The following is a 16907-nucleotide window of genomic DNA, read 5'->3' as shown; positions in this document are numbered from 1 at the left end:
TATTATTTTTCCATCAGAAGGTCTTAGTAAGTCCGATCCTTAGCAAATTTCCCTTCCCCCGATTAAAATTCAGCCTACTGTGCCTACTAATATAGTAACAATTAGTCAAATCCCTGTGAACAATCAACATAGCCAAATATCTCAATCCCTAATTCCAAAAGTCAGAATGAACATGGGAAACTATAATGTTGCTAACCCTTTTCAAAGGAGACCTATCAATTTGGAATAGTATAGATAATTGTTCTTTGATGGGATCCCAGGATATCCCAACCATGTTCCCATTGAGTTAAGGGATAGAATCCATAAATTTGTTGGAAATAATGCAATTAGTGCTGAAGAACATTTAAAATCTTTCAGGGACCTAATAAATGATTATGAGATAGTGGATGAGGATGTCATAATGAAATTGTTTGTTTAGTCCCTGGTTGATGATGCAAGAGACTGGTACAGAGGTCTTCCAGTTAATAGCATTGGGTCATGGGAGGACTTTAAGAATTGTTTTCAAGAACAATATGGTGATAAAACAAATGTGAGCTTCATGGTCAATGAATTTAATAACATCAAAAAATCTAATAATGAAATGGTCACCGATTTCAATGCTAGATTTCAAAAGGCCATGCATAGATTATATCAGGTGATGAGGTTAGATGATAACATGTGTTTGAACACCTATTATAATGCATTTGATTCTAAGATGGCCTATATCTTGAGAGATAAAAATTCACATAACTTGAGGGATGCATTTAGGATTGCCATTAATGTGGAAAGCAACAAAAAAGCATCTGGGAAGTTAGGAAGGAGAACAGATGGTAGGTTATGGCAAGAAACAAAACAACTACCTAGCAAAGATGCTAAGGAAGAATACAAGATAGAAAAGTTGGTCATTGCTATGAAGGATCTGACTGCCAAGGTAAACAAAAATGACAAGCCTCATTATAACTGGCAAGATAGACCCCCTAGACTACATGACATGCCTTATAATACCAACTGGAAAGATGGTAAACCCCAAAATGAGAAGCCTAAAATTGCTCAAAATCAGGACACTCCAGATCCCTTAAAAGGGAAAAATGTCCATAATATAGAAAATACTCCTTGGTGTATTGCTTGTGATGGGCCACATTCTCCTCATCAGTGTGCAGTAGCTCAAGCTCTTGAAGAATCCATGAGACAAGAAGCTAAGCCTGACATTAACATGTTTGAGACTATTATAGAAAGTGATGAGGAATCTATACAAAGTGAATACAGTGATGTGTTGGATAATGAAAGGTTTGTTCAAGGACAACTAACTCTAGACTGGCATCCTACCTTGAATGTGGTAACAATTGAAGATGAAGACATTCATCTTAGAAGGCCTAGTGAGGAAGAAGTTAAAAGTCTGACCAAAGATGCTATTGCTAAAGAAAAACACAATTATTACTTAAGGAGCACCAAGAAGGACACTGATTAGGGTGAACCTGGTTCCATGTTCATAAAAGAGATTACTCAAAAGAGGGCAACAAGTAGTGCTACTACTTTCCCTTAAATCGGTCAAGACAAGAAGGAACAGGTTAAAGATGTACCCAAGAGTACAGATGATAAAAATACCAGTGATATACAAGGAGCTACCACAACAAAAAGGGCAAGTCAGCTTAAGGTAGAAAGAGTTAGAGCTAATACTGATTTAAGTAGTAGTTCCACATTTGACATGGCTCAAGCTCTTACACAAATCAAGGTCACTGTCCCATTAGTAGAATTACTGAAAATAAAAGAGCATAGGGATGCAGCTTTGTCTTTGTTTTCTAATATATTTGACAGTGACACAGTCCTACCCACCGGTTCAGCTATAATTGGAAAGTCTCAGGAACTCCAAACCCCGAAGGTTTATGTTGGAACCACTATCACTCAAGAGCATTCACAAGTAGATCCTTTCTATGTTACTTTGTTGGTAAATAACTGGCTGATAAAAAACTGCATGATAGATTCAGGAGCTGCTGCTAATGTGATGCCCTATGGTGTTATGAAAGAACTAGGACTATTAGTAACAACTGTATATGGAAAATGCTATGCTATGGATAATAGGGAAGTACCTGTGAAAGGTACAATGAGAGATGTTGAAGTAAAAATAGCAGCATTCCCTGAGGCAACTTATAAAATGGACGTTATTGTTACTAACACTAAACCCCATTATGGTATGTTGTTGTCTAGGCAGTGGGTAGCAGCAGTAGGAGGAAATGTCCAATTGGATTTATCTTATGCTACTATCCTAATCAATGGGAATCAGGTCAATTTGTATAGAGAACCATGTGCTCCTAGAGTAATTGAGAGTGTAGATCCTAATATGCTCAATTGTATGATTGATGTGGATCTTGATAACTTCAAACTACAACCAATTTTACCCCAACTGAAGAATACTGACCCCATTGTGGTCGAACTAGAATCACAACATCATGGTTTGTGGGAGATGTATTTTGATGGAGCTTACTCCAAAGAAGGATCTGGAGCAAGGGTTCTTTTTGTATCGCCATTAGGTATAACTTTTAAGTATTCTTTCTTATTGGCTTTCCAAAGCACAAATAATACTGCAGAGTATGAAGCCCTATTATTGGGGCTTGAGGTTGCAAAAAGGCATGGAATCTAGCTGTTGAAAGTGTTGGGGGATTCAGAATTGGTTGTCTCTCAGGTAAGATCCAAATATGCATCCAAAAATGATAGATTAAAGAGATATAAACATGCAGTTTGGGATGTTATTGAGTATTTTGATGCATTTTCTATTAATTGGATAGAGCGATCAAAGAATATTATGGCAGATTTTCTAGCTAATGTTGCATTGAAAAATGATGATGCAACACTAACCGGCATCTCCACTGTGGAAATAAAATCTAGGCCTGCCATCCCTGATAATGTGTATAATTGGCAATTTTTTGCTAATGATGAAGATATTCTTAGGTTCATCCAATGTGTTGATGATTATGATGGATAGAAGATTGATTGCAATGCACTGGTGGAGGTGGTTGACAATAAGGAAATAGTGTTTGGAAACGACTTGGTCTAGTTGGAAACAGATGAGATACCTAAAGGATTGGTAGAGCTAGAGAGCATGTTCAGTTACAATGACAGTCACTTACATCAGCAGTCTACCACCAAGTTGGAAGAATTGGAGGAGGTAAACTTGGGGACTGAATCATCCCCTAAGGTAGTGTACATTGGGAAGAAATCACCCCCTCATGTCATAACTAATCTTATTAATTTACTGAAAGGATATAGACATGTTTCTGCTTGGTCTTACGAAGACCTAAAGGCGTATAGACAAGACCTTTTTCAGCATGAAGTTCCTTTACTTCCAGATGCTAAGCCTTTCAGGTAGAAGTAGAGACCTATTAATCCCCTATTAGAAACTAAGATGCAACAAGAATTGACTAAGTTAAGAGAAGGGGGGATTATCAAACCTATAAGACATTCTTCATGGGTCTCCAATCTGGTCCCAGTAAGAAAGAAAAATGGGGACATTAGATTGTGTGTGGATTTAATAAATTTGAATGTTGCTTCTTTAAAAGATAACTACTCTTCCCCAAATATGGAGGCTATGCTGCAGAGAGTAACAAGTTGTGATCTTTTGTCCATGATGGATGGTTTTTTAGGATACAATCAAGTGTTAGTGAGAGAATCTGAACAGTTTAAAACTGCTTTCACTACTCGATGGGGAACATATGTCTATGTAAGAATGCCATTTGGGTTAAAAAATGTTGGAGCTACATTTCAGAGAGCTATGGATGTAGCCTTCAAGGAATTCATCAACATCATCATGGTGGTTTATCAAGATGATCTAACTTGCTTCACCAAAAGGGCTGATGATCACTGTGGACATTTGGAAAAAGTGTTCAATAAAGCCCTAGAATTTGGTGTGTCATTGAATCCCAAGAAATGTCATTTTGGGGTCACTGAAGGAAAATTATTGGGGCACATTGTCTCCAAGGAAGGGGTAAGAATAGACCCTGAAATAATTGAAGCAATAAACAAATTGTCTGAACCAAAGAACGTTAAAGGTATTCAATCCTTTTTAGGCAAAGTAAATTTTCTTAGAAGATTCATTGCAAACTTTGCAGAGATAGTGAAACCCATTGTCAAGTTGCTCAAGAAGGATACCAAGTTTTGTTGGGATCAAGAAGCCTCAAAGGCTTTTGTTGAAATTAAAAAGGCCATTCAGGAAGCACCAGTGCTGAAATCTCTTGATTTTAGTAATCCCTTCTCTCTATTCTCTTTTGCTTCATACCATACAGTAGTTGTATTGTTGTTACAAAAGGATAATGAGGGATTTGAACATCCCATAGCTTTCTATAGCAAGTCTTTGCAAGCAATAGAATTAAAGTATGAAACCATGGAGAAACATGCTTATGCTTTAGTTAAAGTTGTTAAGGCTTTTAGGCCATACCTGGTGAACGCAAATATCACTGCTTATGTCCCACATGCTGCAGTTAAAGATATTCTATCCCAGTCTGAGGTTACAGGAAAAAGGTGCAGATGGATCAATAGAATCCAAGAATTTGACTTGGAAATAAAGATCACCAAATTGGTGAGAGGTTTAGGTCTGGCCAAGCTCATGACTGAATCTAATCTTTTGAATGTTGAGATAAATAATGTTGAAGTCAAAAGTACTTCAGTCACTAGTATTGAAAGGCAACAATGGTATTCAGAGATAGTCCGATTTTTAAGAGATGTTGCATTTTCAGAAGGAACGACACATAACCAGAGAAGAACTCTAAAATTGAAGTCTCAGAAATATGTTCTCATTCAAGGTGACTTGCTTTGGAGAAATAGAGATGGAAGGTTACTCATGTGTTTAGATGAATTCCAAGCAAATAAAATGATGATTGAAATGCATGATGGAATGTGTGGAGGTCATTATTCTGTTAAAACAACTACTGGGAAGATAGTCCAAGCTGGGTATTATTGGCCTACCCTGTTCAAGGATGCTCATGAATATGTCAAGAGATGTGACCCATGTCAAAGGTTTTTGTCCAAACTAAAATATGAAGGAGCTCTACCCTTGAATCCAGTCACAGTGGAAGCACCTTTTGTCCAATTGGGGATAGACTTTATTGGAGAGATTGTTGAGAGATTAGGAAGAGGTCATAGATGGATCCTAGTAGCAACTGATTAGTTTACTAAATGGATTGAAGCCATTCCCACCAGAAGATCTACAAGTAAAATTGTTATTGATTTCTTGATGGATTGTATCATAACTAGATTTGGAGTTCCTGTGAAATTAGTAATGGATAATGCTATGAGTTTTAGGTTGGAAGAGTTTGTCAATTTTTGTACTAGTCATGGGATACTCATGTCTTACTCTTCACCCTATCATCCTCAAGGAAATGGGAAAGTAGAATCCAACAATAAAAGCCTCTTTAATATTATCAAGAAAATCTTAGAAGAAAACAAGAGGTCATGGGATCAAAAGTTGAAACTAGCTTTGTGGGCAGACAGAATCACTATCAAGAAGGCCATTGGGATGTCACCATTTGAGTTGGTATATGGTACATAGGCCAGAGTGCCTATAAACAACATTCTTCTAGTATACAAGTTCTTGCAAGCTAAGGACAAGGATTTATCAGAGCCTATGGAGGACCGAATGATCCAGATGGTTGAAGTGGAAGAGATCAGAGCTCTAGCCCATAAGAGAAATCTGAAGATCCAACTGCAGTCCAAGTACCTTTTTGATAAAAGGACATCATTAAGGAAATTTCAAATTGATGATATTGTTCTTCAATGGAATGCAAGAGGACAGGACAAGAGAAAGCACAAGAAATTTGAATCATTATGGATTGGCCCTTTTGTGGTCTATGATCTAAATGGAAAAGATTCTTATTTTGTGAAAAATATGAAAGATGAAGTACAGGAATTTCCAGTGCATGGACAATTCCTGAAACATTATTTCTCTTGAAGTCCATGCACAGTAGGTCCTTTGTTTGTATATTTTTGCTTGTTTCCTATTGCTTTTGTTTGGGTCTATGTTTTGGTCTGTTCTCCAGAGTTTTCTGAGTTTCTTGTGTTGACCTTGCAATCAATCATCCCTAGTCAAAACCGTTGTTATTACTGTTTAAGAAATGGGTTTTCTTTTCCCATAATTAGCTAAGTTTTTGAAATTTTGAGTCGGGTATGCTATTAACTACTTCAAATCTGTGTTAAGTCCTTGAGGGTTTAGGGTTTTTGGTTTTAAATAACTTAAATGTCTGATCAAAACCCTCTAGTTTCTATTGTTGCATTACTTTATCCACTTAAGTAATGGGTCTTGGGGTCGTGTGCAGTGTTCCCCTTTGTTATTTGCCTAGGTGGTCATTAAATAAATCATAAAAAATCATGCCTTATGTCTTTTTCCTTCTAATGTTGTCGGGTCCAGTAAGTGTCATACAACTTCTAGATGAATCTACGACCTTCACTATTTTGTTAAGCAAAGTTACGAGTGTGTCAAGCTATGTGAAATAGCGAAAGGGAAAAGCATGTTCAAATGTGTGCATTTGGTCCAGTTTAACGAGACTCCATCTCGCTCAAGATCTAATGGCTGGCATTGATTCATAGCTGCAACTAGCAAGTGAAATGCCTTTCACAAAATGGCAAAAAGGCTTGGCGGGACCCAGCGGTGAGGACTTTTCCATGGCTAAAAGGTGATCAAGTTCAAGAGAAATCAACGGTTCGCATTGTTTCATGACTGATAGATGCTCATACATTACGCTCTGCAAAACAGCAAAAGGTTTTTGGCCCGAGAAAAGGGAGTTGTAATAGAAGCATAATAGATGTGCAGGTTCTCAAAGATCTAATGGCTAGCGTAGTTTCATGAAAGGAAGATGCTCAAAAGATAGCTTTCACAAAACAACGAAATGACATGGCGTTCCAAGCAAGCAGTCCAGCTGGTCGAGATGGCAAGTTAGATAGTGGCACGTGGCCAAAAATCAAAGTGGTCAGCGAATCAAATTTAAGGACTAAAAGGTGGGTCCAAGAAGATGAGTCATGTTGCGGGATAAGAAATGACCTGGCAGATACAAGTGGCAAGGAAAAGGTGGATCCCGATGTTTCTTATTAGCGAGTAGAAAGTTGACACGTCAGTTTGGGAATGACTAGACACGAGGTGGATAATGCTGAGTCAGAAAACCCATGTCGGCTGGATTCAAGTAGGTTGTTAAGCATCGAACAAGTTCAATATAATCTAATGGTCGGCGTGTGTTCGCAAGGGTAAGATGCTTGTGTTTTAAAGCCCGTAAAAAGGCGAAAGGAAAAGGTGGGCCCAAAGAACAGGTAATGCATAAAGGTAAAAGGGGATCAACTCTATTTTGATCCAAGGGCTCTCGTCATTTCATGGCTGCAAATCAAATGAATGTTAAGGCCTGCAAAATGGCAAAAGAGAAAAAGAGATTCTTCTCGGCATGATGTGGAGTGATAGCTATTACTTCTTGCAAAGGATTGATGGTGATGTGTCGATTGACATGTAGTTTCAAAAGGTGATTCAGGGCCCGCCAAGGTGTAACCGGTGGCTATGCAAGAAATAGGACACATGGTTGATTCTAAACTAAACTCGAAGAGTTTCCTAGGGCTAATGGCCGAATGCCACATGCCATTTGTTAACCGGTGAATAAGTAGGGTAAGCAATAAAGGTCTCACTTAAAAGATGGTCATCTCAAGATTGATCCAACGCTTCTCATTGTTTTGTGGCCTGGAGATGCTGATTAACCCCTATGAAATAGAAAAAAACCGTTAGCCGTCAAGCTGAGGAGTGGTTAGTGAAAAAGTTGATGGTCCCAGTAAGGGTTAAAGGTCGAGCGGTTAGAGTTCCATCTAACACTTGGTGTAGCTTCATGAAAGGAAAGTGCTCGCGGGATAAAGCTTGTGAAATGGCAAAAAAGATGTAGGGCCAGATGCAAAGGCAGAGATGTTAAGACAGTGTAAAAACCAATCATGTCTCATCTAATTGGACGGTTGGCATAATTTTGTTTGGCAAAATTGCTAGAAAGTTATGCTCTGCAAAATGGCGAAAGAGAGAAGAGAAAAATATGAAGGCATGTTATGACCCGTTGGAGCAAAATTTTTGAATTCTTCTATGAATTCAATTCTGAAGGGATGGCCAGAGCATGCAGTATCAATGTCACAGGAGCCCAAATATGGTATATGGTCTTGTATCAATTGAATGAAGGCATCATTTTGAACAGTAGTTGCAGAGAAGCGCTTACAGAGCAAATTTCTTCAGTTGCAGAGCGGATTTCTTCAAGCAAAAAATAGGTTCTCTTATACTCTTGTTTGGCAGTTACTTAACAGTGTGTTTTAACTGAGGTCTTGATTTGTCACAAAAAAGTTGGGGTTAGTAATTAAATTGTTTGCATAGTCTTTAAGATGGCACCTAAAAGAGAATTCTCAGGAAAGGTTAATTATCAGGCGAGGGCTATCTGTGATGACTTCCTTGAATAGTTGACATTGTCAACTAATGTGGCCACAAAGGTAAAAGAACTCGTGCCAAGAGCTCCTCGCCTAAAAATAGGAGAGGGATTATATGATAAGGGTAACTGGCTGAGAGATCCTCAAATTGGGTTGTCTAGGTTGGGATTATTTAAAGTTGGATTTGGCATGAGAAACTCCCCAGCCCTACAGAATAGTATCCAGGAGTTGGATGTAGGAAAATTAGTGGTCCCTAGAGTATTCATGGATATGGATCTCCTAACTCAGATTGCACACAACTATGACCGAATTACAAGAAGTGTCAAGGATATAAGTGGGAAAATCCTCATTGAAATAAATAATGAGGAGTTCATAAATGCTTTTGGGCTTAGTGAATTTACCAATTTTCTAGAGCCTATTAATTTTAAATCACTAGCTCAGGTTTACAGTGTGTAGAGGAACCACCTTAGAAATGGGCCTCTTAAAGAATTCTTTGTGAAGATAGGTGGGTTAACAGTTGTAGGCCCTAACCCAGAGGAACCTTTTTCTCTAAATCTGTTTAGCCTTAGGGCCAAAGGATTATATTGGTCACTCTGCCAAATTCTAGGAGAAGATGCTAAGGCAAATATGCCAACTCATTACATGCTAATGGTTGCTCAAATTTTGAACCCCTCTTTGGCAGTGACCTTTGATTATGCTTCCTTTATCACTGATGCTATCCATGAAGGATTGATAGGAATAAAGAATGGCAAAGTGGATAGGCCTTTTGGGTGGTATTTCCTCCTCATGCATTTGTTTTTATTCAAAGGTGGTGACTATTTTGCAAGTGGGATGGATATTGTGAAAGAGAAAAATGGAGAGAAGATGCCAGTGCAGTTATGGAGTACAGTGCTGTCATGCGACAGAGAAGATGCAAGCTTCTTAAAATTTGATAAGTGTTTTGCATCTAAGATTAGGACTCTTATCTGTTCAGAGAATCCAAGAGTCCCTAAGGTTCTTTTGGAATTCATTAGGCCAAAAGAGTTTGCTGAGAATGTTAAAATTGTCCACAATTGGGGTGATATTTACTTATACCCTATCTCCACAATTTTCAGAGTATATGGCTTCAAAGGCACTCCATTTTTATTACCCTATTAGGTCCCTCTTGAAGTGGGAATTACAAAGAATCCTCAGGCAGATTGGTGGTGTGCAGGAGGCAGAGTTAACAGGCAGAGGTAAAGGGACCATTTTCCCTATAGTTACCATAGCACATCAATTTGTCATAATTAAAGGAGGTTGGAAGTGTTTTGAAGATTTCCTTAAACCATACCATTTATCAACTGCAGTATCTCGGTGTGCTGACCCTGAAGACTTCTTCAACGGCCTGTTCAGAAAGAGGGCAATATGGAGAGGTTGACCCCACCAATTCTAGTTTCCTGAAGACCTCATTAGGAATGAGTTTGATTTAGATGAACAAGAGCTAAGGAAGGAAAAGTGGGTGGCCTACAAAAAGGCTTTAGACTTTGTACATCAATTTGACACTAGCTATGACCCTTTGTCTAGCTTTCACCCTTTTGAAGAGAAGATAAAGTTCTTGATTCTTTGCTTTGAGGATGTGATGCAAACATTGAAAGAAAAGAGGGATGTTGTAATTAAGAACAACCCTGAGAAAGAAAAACTGGTTCTGAATAGGTCTTCATCTGCCAGAGTAATCCCTCCTGGTGATTACATGTTGCATAAGAAGTCCAATTACAGTGTGTTGATGCCTACAACAGGGGAGCCCTCTACGTCTAAAGGAAAGAGGAAGATACAGGATGTCATTGACATTCAAGATAGCCCAAAGAAACAAAGAGTGGAAAAAGAAGTACAATCTGATGAACCTTTGTATTCTCCATCTCAATCCCTTTTTCATATAGGAGATGAACAGGTAGTAGCTGAGCAACTGTTATAGTTAGGCAACCTTAGAGAGATAGCATACACATATGATGAAGTGGAAGAGGGAATGCTAGAGGAGCCCCTTACTGCTAAAATGAACATCATTGCTAATGGATTCAAAGGCCAGGAGTGGGACCCTAAGATCAAGCAAGCCAGTGAAGATTTCTTGATTGATAATAACTTTGTCACATCAGGAGCTTTCCTGCAATTTGTGTGGAAGCAGAATATTGATAAATTTAATACTAGGTGTGAAAAGATGAAAAGTGAGCAGCCCCACAGAGATCCAGCTGTGGTAGAGGAAGAGATAAAGAAAGAAATGGCTGATGAGTTTAAGACCATCACTCTGAGTAGGGAAGGGACACGGTAGCACAGGCTGGGGTACTCATTCTCCCCAAATGGGACATAGCAGATGCCTTCGTTTTAGAGGTAGTAAGAAAAGAGACCAAACCTATGGAGGGAGTCACTTTCAGTAAAGATAATGTTGCACTGGTCTTGTGGTCTCTTAAAAGAGATGAAAATAAGAGGAATAAGGACACCCTAGGGTCAAGTTATCTTGGAGGAATGATAGTGAAAAGAGTGCAGAGCACTGGGGTAGTGGAAGCTGCTAGCACTATGCTAGAAACTACAAAGTTTAGTGTTGCAGTAGTAGAAAGGGAGGCTAAGGAAAAGGCAGATCTCCAAATTAAGTTGGAGACAGTTCTAAAAGCTTACAACAATGCCAAGGAAGAGGTAAGAGGTAAAGATAGCATCATCGCCAAGTTGCAAAGCCAGTTGGCAGGACAATACCACCAAGGTGAGTCCTCAACATTGAAGATCTCCTCTTCTCCTGCAAGACCTCCACCTACCAGCCCCATTATTGAGTTCCCACCATCTCCAGTGCCTTCTAGTTCTCAATTGATCGAGATCACTCCCCATGAGTTGGAGAATTTAAAACAGGCTCAAGCCTTATATGCAAAGAAATATGAAGAGAGGGTAAAGGCTACAATTTTAAGTTTTGCTGACACTATAGGGTCTTCACTAATGTATAACAACATTAGTAAGATTATGGAAATGTGGAATGAGTTAAATGGGGACAAGGCTATGTTAAAACCTATTTTTGATAAATGGAGACCCAGAGAGCAGGATATAGAACTGATTTGTGTATCCTATGATGAGGTAGGGGCTGACCCTATTATTAAATCTACAAATGATATGACTAAGGACTTAATAAAGTTTGTAGAAGGAGTAGATAATGCAGATAGAAAGATCAACTTGTACAAAAAGGAGTACACTGATCAGGTTTTTGAATTGCTCCCAAGAGGTTTTGTCGGCCCTAACCACTTACAGGACAAACAAATATGGCTTAAGGAATTAGAAGCCAAATTGTCATTAAGGATAAAAGGAATTGTCAAATCAGAGGATTCCTCCATATTTGTTTAAACAAGTGAAGAGATTGAGAAAATCAAATCTCAGTATGGTTTCCTGAATTCAGAGGTCAATAAAATGAGAAATTCTTGGAAAAGATTAGCCAAGACAAAAGCAAAAGTAATTAACTTCTCACGGCCCACTGATGAGGTGTATCAAGAATGGACAAGCAAATATGCAGTGCTTGATGCGGAGCAGTTAGAAAATGTTGCAATAGAACAACAAGAGGAAGAAGTTGCGGATGTTGAAAGAGACTTGTAACCACATTTGTAAAGTGTTTTGTAACTTCTTCTTGAGAAGTAATGATTGTAACAAACTCTCCTAGGAAAGTCCGAAGCTTTTTATGCATCCATATTGTTATAAATGGATACCAGGGCTATTGGAAAAAGGATCGCAAAAGAATTGTAAGAAAACGTTGCAGAAATATATCTTGGCTTTTCAAAGTTTTAATCGAGAATATTCGAAGGTTTTCGTAATACTTTTTTGAAGAAATATCAATATACAGACCATTGGTTTTGAGTTTAAGCTTTGTGTTGTCTTCAAATATGTTTGCAAGTGTTTACTATTTCATTTTGAATAATCTAGGGTTATCTCATATGAATAGGGGTTGTAAGGCAACTTTCAAGAGATACATTTCTTAGCTTTTCTCTTCAGGAGGGGAATTAAATATGTAGGAATCATTTCTACCAGTAAATTCTTTGTGGGATATTTTGAATCTTGATGAGCGCAGTTTAATTTGGTATGAATAACTTCTTATGTGTGTCAAGCATATATAGGGATCTGTAGAAGCCAAACTAATGGGATATGTGGAGATATATGATTGTGGGAGTATTGTTTGAACTTATATGACTCTGTGACCTTGGATAAGGCACTAGTATAGATCAAGGTTGTCTATTACATATTTTGTAGGTCAATACTGAACATGAGTACAATTTTCATTCCTTTGTTTCAGTTAGTTTTAAGGTGATTAGATCCACTATTTTTTTGGACTAGTTTGTTGTGGATTTATTTATTAAAAATGTGAATTTAGTTCACAAAGTTATACCCGCCTGGACTTTGAATAAGTCTGAAGTGTAGAAGGTTGATCAAACCTTGTCATATGTTTTCCTGGAAGTTTCCTTCTCTTTAATATTTCTTCTGCATATAGAGTGATTATGTCACTATAAGGACGTTAAAGTGAATCAGATTTTGAGAACAACACATACTTCTCAATTTTCATTGATTTTATTTTGTTGTTGTGAAAGAAGTATGTGTATTGCTTACTTTTATTGTCAATATGAGAGACCTTAGACTTTTTTATATAGGTTATGGGTTATGTGTTCTAAGATCTCCTATTGTGGTAGAATGTGTGTAAGAGCATAATTGTTAAAATGTATCAACAATACAATTACTCCTGTGTGGGTCTTGATGTGACCATGACATGTAATGAGTCACAGTCACGTAATAGGATAAGTTTCAACACTACAAGGTATAGAGCCATAGATTTTAATGGCATCTATGGTGTCCCAAATCCTATTCCACCAGAGATTAGAAAAGGACTACCCAAATTTAGGGTTAAGAAGAGTGAATTAGCTGAAAAGCATTTGTAGAGATTCATTGAGTTAACATAGGATTATGAAATTGATCACGAAGATGTGATCATCAAGATATTTGTGTAGTCTTTGATAGATGAGGCATGTGATTCATTTTCAAATCTATTCCCACAATCAATTAACTCTTGGAAATAATTTCAATCAATATTTAGTGAACAGTTTGGTGAGTGGATTAGTGAGTTCTCTTTGCTCGCTGATTTATTTGATATTCACATTGAAGATGAGGAGCTAGTATCATCTTTTAATCTAATATTTATGAAGACTTTGATGAGGATTCTTGAAGATCCAAGACCAAATGATGCTCAATCTTTGTGTATCTACTTAAGGGCATTTGACCCTGATATGAGTTACACACTAAGAATGGAAGAACCAGAGAACTTGCATCAAGCATTAGATATTGCTATGAACGTAGAAAAATTTGCAAGGTTCAGGATGATAATAAGGTTCAAACCAAAAGCTATGAGACATAATAAAGAATCCTATGCAAATAAGAAACATAATTTAGAGGTTGTGAATGTTGTTTCAAGCACTTACCAGCATGTTGCTCCAGTTAAAAACCTTGATAGTTTACCTCCCTCCAATGTTGGTTATGTTTCTCATGAGGTAAAAGTTGATCCAATAAAGTGCATAGTGTAATCTAATGAAGTACAAACATGTTTCATTATATTCTTATACCTCATGCATTGGTCCAAGATGATACATATTAAGAGCTATTTGAGGTGTGTGCACCTGAAACAACACCATTTCACATTGTAGATCAGATTGCTTCTTAGTCACCTTACCAACAAAGTGTTCCTGATATGGCATGCATGGCTGAGAAGGTTGAAGCTCATAGTGGTCATAGAAGTTACACCAATTCTATTGAAGTTAATGAAGACCTTCTCTGTGAGGATCATAGCCATGAGTGTTAATCTCATGAAGCTAATGTGGGTGGTAATTATTCTGATGTTATAAATGATGATGTTGATTTTGACTATTCTTTTATAGAAGATGATATTAAGGATAACACCAAAAATGAATTTAATGAAGTCCTTAATACTTTATTTGATGAAGAGGTAGACTTGGATCAGATGGTGCTTTTCTATAATGTATTTAAAAGTTTATTCAATGAGTTTTCTGATCCACTGTATGAAGAAATAACTAAGGATTCAAATGATTCAAGTGTTGCACCAATTTACATGATGAGTGGGTATAGTGATCAAGGTGTTATATCTAATGTAAATTCATTTTATGAAACTGAATCTTCTTGTAGTGTTGATTGTGAAGGTGTTTCTAAATATAGTTTAGATGTTTGTGAGCATGGTTTGCATAATGAAGCAAGGAGTCATGAAACTGATCAGAGGTTAATATGTATCCCTTCTAAGAATGAAATGTGTAAATCAGAGTCAAAGACTTTAGTTTCATGTGAAATGCAATCAAATAGTGGAGTGAATAACACTTGTTAGTTGAATGATTATTTGATTGTATATGACAGCTGCTACATATTGTTTATAAATACATTACTTAATGAATGTGGCATTTATTCATCCATGGATGATGGAGTAGAAGTCATGACAAAGAGTTCAGTACCTAGTATTGAACACTAATATGGCACATTTGACAATGATGGAATGTTCAAAGGTATGATTAAATGTGTTAAGGATTGTGTATGTGATCAACTTATTTCCAGTGGTGTTTTTAGATTGGTGATCACATGTTTAAATGAGAATAAAATTTTTGATAGAGGTTGTATACACCTAAAAATGGTCTAAAGATAATTAATTGAATAAGTAATTATTTAATTAATCTTCTCCCCAATTTAATTGAATTCACTAAGCAATTTGATTAAATTTCCCCTTTCATCTACTTATTAATAAATCTAAGGATTTATTTAATAGGTTCATTTCATTTCACCCCTTTAATTAATTAATTCCCTTTCATATTAATTAATTAGCCTTTTCATATTATTTGAATTTTTAAATTCAAATTCTCCTAACTTCTACCACTCCCAAACCTAACCATTCCTAAACCTAACCCATTCTACCTACCACCATGTCCCCTTTCATTCAACATCTTCTAGAACCTTGTGACACTTGTCACTAAGTGTTCCCTTTCATCTAACCTCTTCTAGAAGCCTATTGACACTTGTCACCATAGAGATGACAAATGTTCCCTTTAATCCAACCCCCTTTGCCATCCTCCTCCAATTTAACCATTGATATTTTTAGATCAATCTTGACCGTTGATTCTTGCCACCTCACCCCTAGCCTTGGAAATCCTATAAATAGACCTCATTTTGGATCAATATGCATCCCATCTCATTCTCATCTTATGCATTGTTGCTATAGGCATCTAGTTTATAGCTTATCATTCTTTAGCAATGTTATCATGCTCAATTTTAGCTTAATTGCATCTTCATTCTAGCTTATTTTCTAGAATCATGCTATCATTGCTAGATCATTCATTTTTATTATTCAAATCCTCCATCTAAGTGTAGTCAAGTCACTGGAATATGCTTAATCAGATCTGAGAGCATTTTTTTATACTCGCATTTACTAGGAGGCAATAAGTCGATTAGCTATGGTTTTACATTTAATTGTTTTAATTCACTAACCATTGCTTGTAATGATTTATTGAGTGCATTGTGTTTGTAGGTACAGGTACACTTCACAAAGCACGATAGAGGTAAATTTTGGCTCTACATTTTAGGTGGCCTAAGGCCACCAAACAAAGTTTGGATCTGATTCTTAAGAGAAATGTACACAATGGTTATGAGACCAATGGATAAATAATGGTCAACATCAACCAGAGATCTAGATTATTGATATGCCCGTAAGGGGAATACATCCCCAACCAAAGCAACTGTTAGCCTTGAATTTTGATCCCATTGAAGAGAATCAAAATCTTGTTAAAATTTTTGAAATCAAACTGGTAGGTATATTCTTTTAAATTGTTAAATTGTCACCCTGATCAGCATTAAATTAAGTCACCAATTGATGGGGCTAATACCATTCTAAAAACCAGCCCCAGATCCTTGTTACACTATTCAACTGGTAATTTGTAATAGGGGAATAGATCCTTGTTGACCCATGTTAATTTTCTTAAGGATTTAATCGAAGGTGGGTCCCGAACCTTGCGGACCACTCAGCTTACTTGGCCATTCCAAGATGTCCCTTAGGAGGGTACTTGACACTCGACAAAATGTGTTCTTTGATCTGACCAAGTCCTGAGCCAAGTTGCAGAGAGTTGAATACTCGGCCCTTGGTGAGCCCCACCTTTCTAGTTGGACAAGATTCGAGTCTTGTGGTTGTGAGATGTGTGGGACCAGTCAGGACTCAGTGGGAATGTCTTTTCCACTTCGGCAAGTCCTAAGAAGATGAAAGACATGTGCTATGTGCTGAGGAGAGATTGAGTTGGAAAATTGGTACTCAGTGAGATTCCCAAACTAACTTCAGCGAGCCCCAAGTTTTGTTCAACATTAAGAATGTGGAATCTTTCCAAACTCGGAACCTGTGGAAGAGGGAAGGTGATTCCCAGTCATGAACATGCTAAAAGAAATGACGTTTGAGATCTACATTTGAATAGGTGTCAAAAAAGGTAGGGATTTGGAAGATATTTCAC

This window comes from Cryptomeria japonica, chromosome 5 (assembly GCF_030272615.1).
Source record: "Cryptomeria japonica chromosome 5, Sugi_1.0, whole genome shotgun sequence".
Classification (NCBI taxonomy): Eukaryota; Viridiplantae; Streptophyta; class Pinopsida; order Cupressales; family Cupressaceae; genus Cryptomeria; species Cryptomeria japonica.
The sequence above is the reverse complement of the archived record's forward strand: the minus strand, read 5'-3'. Positions refer to the sequence as shown.